We start from the raw sequence: 11,408 nt of genomic DNA, 5'->3' as shown, positions 1-11,408 counted from the left end.
AAGTACAGCAGATATTTTAAACTTATATTGAAAACTTAGAAATTGTGTTGTTATTGTTAATAAATATTGACAAATGTAATCAATCAGTAATCTGTTTCTGAAAATGCAGCTTTCAAAGTATCTCCAAATCCCACCACTAAAATTGTTTTTCCTCTTGTTACATCTAAAGTATAAGAAGCATGTTTTGACTTTTGTGAATCTAAATGTAGGCTGCTGTTTTGTATATTCTTTGAGTAAGTGCAAGTTCTAGTGAAATCTCAGATTAGCACTAGAATATTGACAGGTGAGATGAGGTGAGTGCACATAATAGGAACTTGCAACTTATGCCATTTCATTACAAATGTGTTTCATAGGAACTATGTAAGAAAAAGTAATAAAGGTTGAACTGGCTCTGTCCTGCATAGTGTAGATCCTTGCAGTTGCTACTCTGCAGGGTAGAGTGGACCAGAGGTGGCACTGCACTGGCAGGCACAGCATCAGGTACAAGAATAAATCTGGATTTTTCTGGCATTTTCTGGGAGATTACCAGCTCCTCTCCCTAGAGGGCTTTTGCTTAGTTGAAAATGGTTTGTCATTCAGGTTGTTTTAAAAGTTCAAATGCTTATATTTTGTGATTTGTTCTGTTTCTGATTTTTGTGGGTTCAAGGTAGTCATGTTGATTGCTCTGCTCTGCATTAACCCTATGATATGCTAGCCAAATGCTTTCAGCAGACCTCAAGGCATTTTAATCTGACAATTTTTAAAAAAAGGTTTAAAAATCTGGATCACAGGCCTTTTCTTTTCTTGAGGAATTTTTAAAACATTTCTCATGTCTTTCACTCTCTCCATTCCTCATTAAGTTTTTTTAATTAGTTGTGGCTGGGTGTGGTGGTGCACTCCTGTAATCCTAGGGGCTCAGGAGGCTGAGTCAGGAGGATCATGAATTCAAAGCCATCCTTAGCAACAGTGAAGCACTTAGCAACTCAGGGAGACACTGTCTCTAAATAAAATACAAAATACATTGTGGGCAGGAGGACAAATTAATGTGATTTTCAAGAAAGTCACTTTGCTGCCATGTATTCAGATTAAGTTTTGTCATCATGGGAAAGTTTAGCCTGAAGGGAAAGGCATTGCAAAGTTACTCTTCCATCATTCATCCCTCTGTGCCAAATGGCTTAATAATTTCATTTCACTCATTTAAGACCATAGTATATGTGAGTCCCTGAAACAAATGAACATGCAAATACTGATCTGCATCTTAGACACAATTTTAACTTAGCTTTGTGTAACCACCTCCACAAATTAATTAAAATGGAACATTTACATAAAACCTAATCATTAAGTCCTGCAAGAAAACATTGTTATTTTGCTAAGAGATTTAAAAATAACTAGACTAATTAATTTGCTTGTAGAAATGAATTACCAGATAATTCCACACACAGTCACTGAAGTACAATTAAAAAGTAAGTCACTGGATGTCACTATTACCTGGAGGAAATGTGGCTTCAGAAAACTTTGCCATGAGAGGAGCAGACGGCTTTGCTGCTTTTCCTGTTTCCTTAGTTTTAATTGCATAATATTGATGTTGTTAACAGTTTTATTCTTTGTTTTCCATTGGTATTGCATTTCCTGGAACCCAAGGGGATGCCCCCTCTGACACTGAGCATTCTTGCTAAAGAGTCACATGTGCAGGTGCTCTGTGGGGAGGGGCAGTACACTTGCATGCAGTGAATGTGTTTCTACGCTCAGCTTTCTGTGGCTCTCTAGATGACTCTGTAAATTTCAGTGCTAACTTTTTCATGTATCACCTCTTTTTTAATTTGTTGTATTTAGTACTCAAATTAATGTTAAAAAAATAAATTGACATTGCCATGAACATTTTAGATAATAAGGTCAATCTCCATAGGGAAGAGATGGCTATTGATGGTTCTTCAAATGTCAAGATTATATTTAAATGGCTTGTGGCTTCAAAGGTTCACAGAGACTAGAAAAATTACATTTGATAATTCCTTAGGGCTCCCATTCTGATAGTACAAATTGTGGAAGTAGAAATAATGGAGAATAGGACTGGGGCTGTAGCTCAGCAGCAAAGTGCTTGCCTAGCATGCATGAGGCAGTGGGTTTGATCCTCAGAACCACATAATAATAAACAAATAAAATAAAGGCAATCTGTCCATCTACAACTACAAAAAAAGAAATAATGGAGAATAAATGTTATTAATCTTATTAGGTAAGATAGATAAGCTAATATTTCTTTGTTTTCTGAGGATTTGGGAACTATTTGTGTGTGTGTATGTGTACACAAGTAAGACACTTAAAACTTGTATTTGAAATCTGTTATTACCAAGTCATTAAGAGCTATTCTCATGTCTGTGCTATCCTCTGAGAAATTAAATTATTTAATTAATTAATTAATTAATTAATTTTGCTTTACTGAGGATTAAACCCCAGGGCACTTTACCATTGAGCTGCATCCCCTGCCTTTTTTTTTTTTTTTTTTTGAGATGGGGTCTCCCTAAATTGATTAGTGCCTTGCTAGTTTGCTGAGGTTGACCTCAAATTTGCAGTTCTCCTGCCTCAGCCTCCTGTGTTTGAGAAATTTTAATGAGGATATTGCCAGCAGGGTGGAAAATCAGGTTCCAATACAAAACCATGGACCTCAGTGATGCTCAATGCTTTTGCTGGCTAACCTTTAGTAGTTTCCTGTAGACTTTATGACTAAACTGAAATGTTCTTGAGAACCAACATGAATGTAATGAGATGCACATACATATCTAAAAAAATGCATAGGTCTTCCTCCCACACAGACTGAATGCCATTTTTCCTCCATTTATAGCTGGTTCTCAGGAGGAAACCATTCTTCTCTATGTGTCAGCTTGCATGAGGTTTGGTTATGAGAGCAGCTCTTCCAGAACAGGACTTTTTGCACTCTCAGAGATTATGCACATTTTTACATGATCTTTTTAATCAGCAGGAGATTTTTGAGTCAGATGAATTTTGCAGGGAGGATAAGTTTCTAGATAGCCTGTACCATTGGCTTGTGTTTACTTTTTCCTCCTCCCTTCCCCTTCACTCCTCCCCCTTTCTCTATCTTTTCTTTCTCTATATACTCTCTCTGTCCCTGAGGACAAACCAAATTGTGTGGACTGCAACTATAGTCTATGACACAGGATCTATTATTTTAAAAATATGAGCAACTGCGTGGGCTTCCTTCTAAAACTCTTTTAGTCAAATGAGAGTGTTTTATGTGGAACTGTTCTCTTGAAGGGAACTATAGGGGAATTTTGAACACAGATTCTGAGTTAGAGTTCTGTTTTCTGTATAAGCAGTTGTTATTTCCTTCACTTCCTACTGGGAGATACAACTGGAGGAAGAAAAAAAATGTTTTATCATTTTCCCTGTGAATCTGCCACTTATTAATTTCTGGGTATTTGGAGGAAGAAGAGGGAGAATAATAAAATGTTCATGTTTTGATTGTTTGTCCAGTTCTTTAAATCTGTCTCATGGATTGTCACTCTGATATATGGGGTTCACTCTTCTCCCATGTAGCAACTACACAGTTAGAATCTAACACCTGCATCATTTTCTCCATTAGGTAAAGCACAAACTCTACCTGACAGCTTCTTTGCCCCCACTACTCTAAGGAGGATTGAAGTACATATTGAGTACATTTTATTCCTTGATGGTGATATCTGAGGTGTGGCCACACTTAACAGATCCATGGAGTCAATTCAACGGGTAGGTCTGACTTGGAATCTCCGCACTTATAATTTTTCTCCAGAAGCTTCCTTTTGCTTTCTTCCCCAGTGAAAAGTGCCCTTCATATTCCAAGAAAAATTCTGGATCAGTATAGGTAGGACGTACACTTTGAATCACTCTTCTAAGAGAGATAATGTTTGTTTTCATCCATTTCCACTGATGTCTTCCCTCCTCTCCATTAAGTTCAAAAAATCGCTCATGGAAATGTCCCTGACCATGACTGGGGGTGCAGACCAATCTATTTTGTTGGCCTACATGGGAAGCAAACCCATGATGTTCAAGTAATATGCTTGACCTGAGGAATCTCCATATTGATACCTTGATTTGAAGATTTGTATACTTTCTTCATTGAAGCCTTGTGGAAAGCATTACTTTTTATTATCTTTGTTATAGTGTATTAATCCTACAAGTTCCTGCACAGTATTACCAGTTTCAAGTATAAATATGCACAGTGTCACCTAAGAGCAAGACAACTATAGTGTATAAGATATTCTTTTTTTTGCAGAAATAAAAAATGCCATTTTATTTATGTTTCCTTCAGTAGAGGAGTCTAATTATCCTTTATATCCTGACAATGGTTGACATAGTCTACAAATAATTATGCGGTTAATCAGACTCTGTTAGCTTTCAGAAAACATAGCAGTCTGAATGATCTCAGACAATTTTAACAGAGGAAGATGATATTTTTTTTTCAGATGAATTTCACTGTTTATGGAGAGCAGTAGCTTCTTACCATGGTAACAATCAGGTTGCTAGGCTCAACAAGGCCAATGATGGAAGAATGATTCTCTAAACAGATCTTCTAAAATGAATGGCTCATGCCACAAGCAACTTTCTTCAAGTTCTGATTAATTTCCCATGAAATAATTGACTTGCCTACTTCCAAGCAGTTCCTCTATTCATTGCTCCTTTGTCTTTCTGATCAGAGGACCGTCAACACTGAAACATACAGTATGAATCAAGCATGTGTGATGCCCACTGCACAATACACTGAAGTCAGTAACAAAGGGAAAAAAGGAGCACTTCAGCTTCCAGGAGGTAAAAGGGAATACAAATTCACAGCAGACTTCCAGAATCCCCAAGCCAAGGAGGTAGAAAATTTCCATCCAATTAAAAAGAGGTTTTTCTTTTCTGAATAGAATCTTCAGTGAAGTAATACTATAGATGGAGAATAATAACATGAGTAAGATTTTAATGGGAAATTCTGGGACAGTGAAGAGCAGAGAGAAGAGGGAATAATGTCCTGTTGTGGTCAGAATCAGAAAAATTGAAGCATCTTCTGCTTTTTCCACAGACAAAAGGATCATTGGGAGAATTTCGAGGAGTATGGCTGCTTGCCATTGAGGCCTTAGGGATCTTGTTGGGATCAAGAAGTTTCAATTCCAAACCAATGACAGACAGAACTTTGTCCAAAGCATTGTATAAGGCCCAGAAGTTTGAAGCCCAGTATGCATGGCAGAGGCCCCTCTAGAAAGGAAAGAGTTGGGGAAAGACTTGAGGCAGCTGGTTTAAGGCTAGGAAAGGACCCAGTGATGGAGCAGAAACTAGGAAAACAATGAGGCCCAGCAAAATAACACAGACAAAGCTAAAACTGTTCCATCAGACAGACCCATCTGGTTTATTTGCAGCAAAACAGTAAGAGCATAGCAGGTATATACTGTAAACTGGTGCTACATAGAAGTAGATGTGCTTCAAATGTAGGAGAACGGTAAAGAAAAATGCTCCTTCCACATGCCTTTTCTGAAATAACCGTGCAATGGAGAGCAACATTAATCAAAATAGGAATCCATTGTACTGGAAATGAATATCTGTAATACCAGTGGCTGAGGCAGGAGAACTGCAACTCTGAGGTCAGGCTAGGCAACTTAATTAATCAAGATAGCTGGATGTAGTGATATAATTCTATCTCATAGACAGCATACACAAAGAGTGCATCTGTAAAGATGACAGGAAATCTCTGGAAAAAATAAGGTACTTAAACTGCAGTAGTTCATATTATGAACATTATGCATCACTTGATCAAAATATTTGGCAACAAGTGACAGGACGTATTCAAACCACACAAAAAAGCAGGATAAGCCAAGGTCCACTCTGAAGTTGCCTCATAATACCAAGGTGATATTGGCAAACTGTGAGTGATAGCAAGCCAGTTGGGGTGTACTTCAAAATCTGTAGAATGGTAGGTAGAAATAAGAAGGCATTTGAGGAGAGTCACCCGGATCACCAAAGCAGAAAACCAATTGCCACTACCCATTAGGGTTCTGAGCGCCACCATTGCTGCAGCACCATGCACTTTCCATGTATAAGTTATTCTTACCTGAGAACACAATCAAACCTAAGTACTTTGTATAAATCACAGACATGCAGAATGGAGGCTCTTAACAATTTTCCATTTCTAGGAATATAACGTCTTGAGCATTTATTAAAAAATTATTTAATAGTATCTTTGTCAAACTCTCCAAGAGTTTTCTCTCGGTAGTCAAGTCATTTAGTGGACATGGATTGTTTGTCCTTATTTGATAAATGCTGTCCACACTCTTTATTGCTAAAGGAACATGTTCAATCTCAAGTAACGCTATGAGTGCTAAGAGGGTCAATATAGTCTATAAAGGCTTGAATAACAGGGACTAAACTTTTGCTGATATTTTAACTGAGTCAGCCTCTTCTTTCCTCAGTAACATGCTTGTTGTTTGCCTATAGTGAGTCTGATCTGTATCAACCTGGTGTGTATAGGAAGGCTCCCTGTGAATAGGAAACCATGCATTGATGTAGGCATGGGGAAATAGCCTTGGAAACAGTGATCAGTGTCTTTATGGGCATTTGAACTTGGAGTTTTTTAAAAACAACTTTTGACAAACTAGTAAACAGATCTGTATTCATAGTATGTGAACACATTTCCCAGAAATATGAAGACTAGGATGTGTTTGCATACTTACAGAAAACAATAGCATTTTCTTTAATAAAAGTTTATATGACTGCTAAGCCCATAGTGTCAAGTGAGGAGAGATCCAGGTTTGGTGGGGTCTGAAGCTTGTGGAATTGTAGGAGATTCTTTAAGCAAAATCAAACTAAATGACCATAAGGACCCATTCTCAGTGCCCCTGCCAGGCCTCTAGGGTATTATGAGGAGAACTCAAGCCTCATGTGCATTAAGGAAAATCTTCTTTTCTGTGTAGATTGTTTGGGAAAAGTGAGATCAAGTCATTTCAAAGTACCTGATAATTATACTAACCAGGAAAAAAGATTCAAATATATCAAAGCAATAATGAAAAAACAGATGTTGCAACTAATCTGCAGATCCCTAGGGAATATCTTGAAAAACCACACACTCATAATTGGAAAATCCAGAAATGAATGAATTTCTAGACACACATAACAACCAAAATTGAACCATAAGGATCTAGAAACCTTAACAGAACAGATGTATCCAAGGAGAGCACATCAGGAATAAACTTCCAACAAACTAAAGCCCAGGGCCAAATGGCTTCACTCCTAAATTTTATCAAAAGTTTACAGAACAACTGCCAATTCTTCTCAAATTATTTGGAAATATTGAAATAAAGGAAAAATCTTCCAAATGTATCCTATGAGACCAGCATTGCCCTAATATCAAAACCTGCACAAGAACACTAATAGCCTGATGACCATAGATTTAAAATTCTCAGAAAAACACTAGCAAATTAAATCCATCAGAACAGCACAAGGTTTAAAAATCATGACCCCATGTGAACCACAGGAATGGAAGATGGTTCAATATATGAAAGTCAATACATGTAATTTCATTGCATAAACAGAATGAGGATTAAAAATCATATATCTTGCTGGGCATGGTGGCACATGCCTATAATCTCAGCAACTTGTAAGGCAGAGGCAGGAGGGTCTTGAGTTCAAAGCCATCCTCAGCAATTTAGTGAGGCCCTAAACAACTCAGCAAGACCCTGTCTCTAAATAAAAGACAAAAAAAGGGGGCTGGGAATGTAGCAGTGTGGTTATGTGCCCCTGGGTTCAGTCCTCAGCATCAAAAAAACTCATGTGTGTCAACAGACCCAGAAAAGGTATTTGATAAAATTCAACACAGTTCTATTATAAAATCCCTTGAAAAGCTAGAGTTAAAAGTAATGTTCCTGAACACACAGACTGCATATTAAATTCTAACCCACATCGTACTGAACAGGGAAAGTCTCAGATTGTTTCTGGCAGGATCTGGAATAAGGCAAGGTGTTGGCTTCCATTGCTCTTCAAACAGGACTGAACACACTGACTCAAACAGTAAGAAGAGAGAAAGAAAGAAAGGGCATCCAAGTAGGAAAGGAGGAGGTTAAATAATTATTAGCAAACACCATGAATTTGTATACAGAAAAAAACAGAGATTTGTATACAAAAATTCCTCCAAAATAAAAAAAAACTATTAGAACTGATAAATGAATGCAGGAACTGATAAATGAATGCAGTCGTATCCTCAGTTGGAAAGTACAAAATCAACAAATATCAGTAGCCTTATTATACATCAAAAATAGAATTGTTGAGAAAGAAAACATGAAAGAAATCTCAATTACAATAGTTAATTTAAAAAAACTACCTTGGAACAAATTTAATGAAAGAAGTGAATGATCTCTACAACAAAAACTTCAAAACACTGATGAAAATAAATTAAGGAGGACACACAAAAGAAATACATCCTATTTTCATATATTGGAAGAATTAATATTGCTAAAAACCCTTAATACCCAAAGCAATTGACATATTCAATGTAATCCTCATATAACTTTTCTTCACATAGCTAGAAAAATAGTCTTAAACATCATATGGAAGCACAAAAGACCTCAAATAGTCAAAACACAATTAAGCAAAAACAACAAAGCTGGAATCATTCTAATATCTGTCTTCAAAACAAACTACAAAGGGATAATAATCAAAACAGCATGGTGGGTTGGGGTTGTAGCTCAGTGATAGATAAGAGTATTTATAGCAGGTGTGAATCACTGGGTTCACTCTTCACCACAAAAAAATAAAGAAAGAAAATAAAGATATTGTGTCCATCTACAACTAAAAATATTAAACCACAGCATGGTACTGGCATAAACAGACTCCAGACCAATGGAACATAACAGAAACCAATATTAAACCATTATTAAGATATAAGATATTATAATATATATATATATAATAAAATAAGATATTATAAAATATATATATATATATATATATATATATATATATATATATATAAAATCTCCAACTGATTTTCAGCAAAGTAGCAAGAATATATGTTTAGAAAGTAAGCTCATCAATAATTGTGGGAAACTGATTATCCATATGCAATGTTAGACCCCGTTCTCACCAGACAGAGAAATCAACAAAGTGGATCAAACACTTAATACCTAAGACCTGAAATGATTAAACTACTAGAGGAAAATGCCAGTGAAACACAGACATTGATCTTGCAAAAAAACAACAAAAGCAAAAATTAACAAATGGAGTTTACAAACTAAAAACTGTAAAGAAAATATTTGCAAAATGACAAGAGATTGCCTTCTGGAAAATATTTAGAATCTCAGACATTTCTCAAGAGAACTGCAGAAGAACTTTTAAAATGTATTCATGCACAAAAGCCAAGTTCAATATTAAGAATTATCTACAGTGAAAGTTCTTATGTGTATTTAATGCAGGAATACATTTAATATTAAGAACTATCCAGAGTGGAAGTTCTACTATCTAGAGTAAAAATTTAACCTACAGAATGGGAGAAAATATTTGCAAACTATCTGAAAAAGGATTAACTTCTGGAAAAAATAAGAAATTCAATTCAATGGCAAAAAAAAAAATCATATAGTTAAAAACCGGACAAGTAACCTGAACAGGCATTCTCAAGAGGACACACAAATACCCATGAGCACAGGAATAAATGTTCAACACCATAATTATCAGTAAAAGATCAGAATCTAAACAAGCCATCATGACACCACTTTTAGGTGCTCATTATTAAGACACAGAACAAAAAAGCTGGCCAGGAGGCACTGAGAGGAAAACCTCCACACTGGTTCTAAAAGTGCAAACTGGTACAGCCACTATGGGAAACAGTCTGCATGTCCCTAAAACCTAGAAACAGTATGACCATATTTATAGCAGTATGGTGTATATGTATTCAGGGAAAACCCATTCCTTGTTTTGAAGAGGAACCTGCACTTGCACATTTACTGTGGCACTGCTTACAAAATCCATGATAGGTTATCAACTCTGATGTCCATCTTAGATGAATGGGCAAAGAAAATGTGGTATGTATGCACACGGGACTGTTATTCAGTTTTTAAAATATGCATTTGCAGCAACATGAATGGAATTGGAGGACATTTATGTAAAGTAAAATAAGTCAGGCACAGAAAAACAAATACTGCATATTCTCATTTATTAGTGGAAGCTAAAGTTTATCTCAAAGATACAGAGAATGGTGGTTACTGGAGCATGGAAAGGCTGTGTGGGAGGGAGAGTGGAGAAGAGATGGTAATGCATGTGGTGGTGCACCTGCATAGGAGAATAATTTTAATATTCTACAGCAGAGAAGCATAATTAAAAGAGCAGAGCAGCTTTTTAAATATTTCAAAATATCTAATAGCTTTTAAATGTTCCCAATACAAACCTGCCTATTACTGATAATTTGTGTAATTCACTATATACATGTACTGAAATGCCACATTTTGCCCCATAAATATGTGCAATTACTATGTGTAAGTTAAAATATATAAGGTAAACTTGGAAAGGCTGTGTGGGAGGGAGAGTGGAGAAGAGATGGTAATGAATGTGGTACACGTGCACCTGTAACAGGAGGTGGCGCATACCTGTAATTCCAGCAGGTGGGGGGCTAAGGTAGGAGGATCACAAGTTCAAAGCCAGCCTCAGCAAAAACAAGGCACTAAGCAACTCAGTGAGACCCTGTCTTTGAATAAAATTTAATAAAAAGGAAGTTGGGGGGCTGAAACGCTGGGGGGCACTGGGGATGTGGCTCAGTGGTCAAGTACCCTGAGTTCAATTCCTGGTACTCAAAATAAATAAATAGATAGATAGATAAATAAAAATAAGATAATAGTAGTATTAAAATTTAAAAATGATTCCTCTAAATACTGACAATGAAATTGCTTCTAATAAGATCACTGGGGCTTTTCACTCACCCAAGGACACCAGGCTGCTGTAGGTCTCCAGCATCACATCCCTGTAGAAGGTCCTCTGAGCCTCATCCAGGTCCTGCCACTCCTCCCAAGTGAAGTCCACAGACACGTACTTGAAGGACACCATCCCCTGTAATGGAACATGTCTCCTCAACCCAAGCACTCCACCCTGGGTCAGAACAGAAATACAGAGTTCACTCTTGTGTGAATGTGTGTCTTACATATGTCTTTTATAAGATACAGCTTGATTTGTATTATGGGAGAGGAAAATACCAATAAAAATACCTTGTCTTTGTACTAATTTGGTAACCCTATATCACTATTATAGAATTTCCTTTATAGATTTAGAAGTGTCCTTGTTCACAGCAGAAACAGGGTGAAAAAAGTTCTGTTCCTAAAAAGAGATAAATCTAGTGTGAAGACTTCAATATGAACACATACTTGAAATACTATGTTAAATAAACTAAGCCACATATTTGTAGTAAGATAGGGTGGGGGAAAAGGGGA

The 11,408-nt window shown here is 36.6% G+C and overlaps 1 pseudogene; it reads right to left on the bottom strand.

The window, feature by feature from the left end:
- Positions 1 to 4,929: 4,929 nt before the first annotated feature.
- On the bottom strand, positions 4,930 to 11,028 carry LOC144367362 (dolichyl pyrophosphate Glc1Man9GlcNAc2 alpha-1,3-glucosyltransferase pseudogene; annotated as a pseudogene).
- Between the last annotated feature and the right edge of the window lie 380 nt (positions 11,029 to 11,408).

The sequence above is a fragment of the Ictidomys tridecemlineatus genome, chromosome 1 (genome assembly GCF_052094955.1).
Source record: "Ictidomys tridecemlineatus isolate mIctTri1 chromosome 1, mIctTri1.hap1, whole genome shotgun sequence".
In the NCBI taxonomy this organism is placed as follows: Eukaryota; Metazoa; Chordata; class Mammalia; order Rodentia; family Sciuridae; genus Ictidomys; species Ictidomys tridecemlineatus.
The sequence above is the reverse complement of the archived record's forward strand: the minus strand, read 5'-3'. Positions and strand labels throughout refer to the sequence as shown.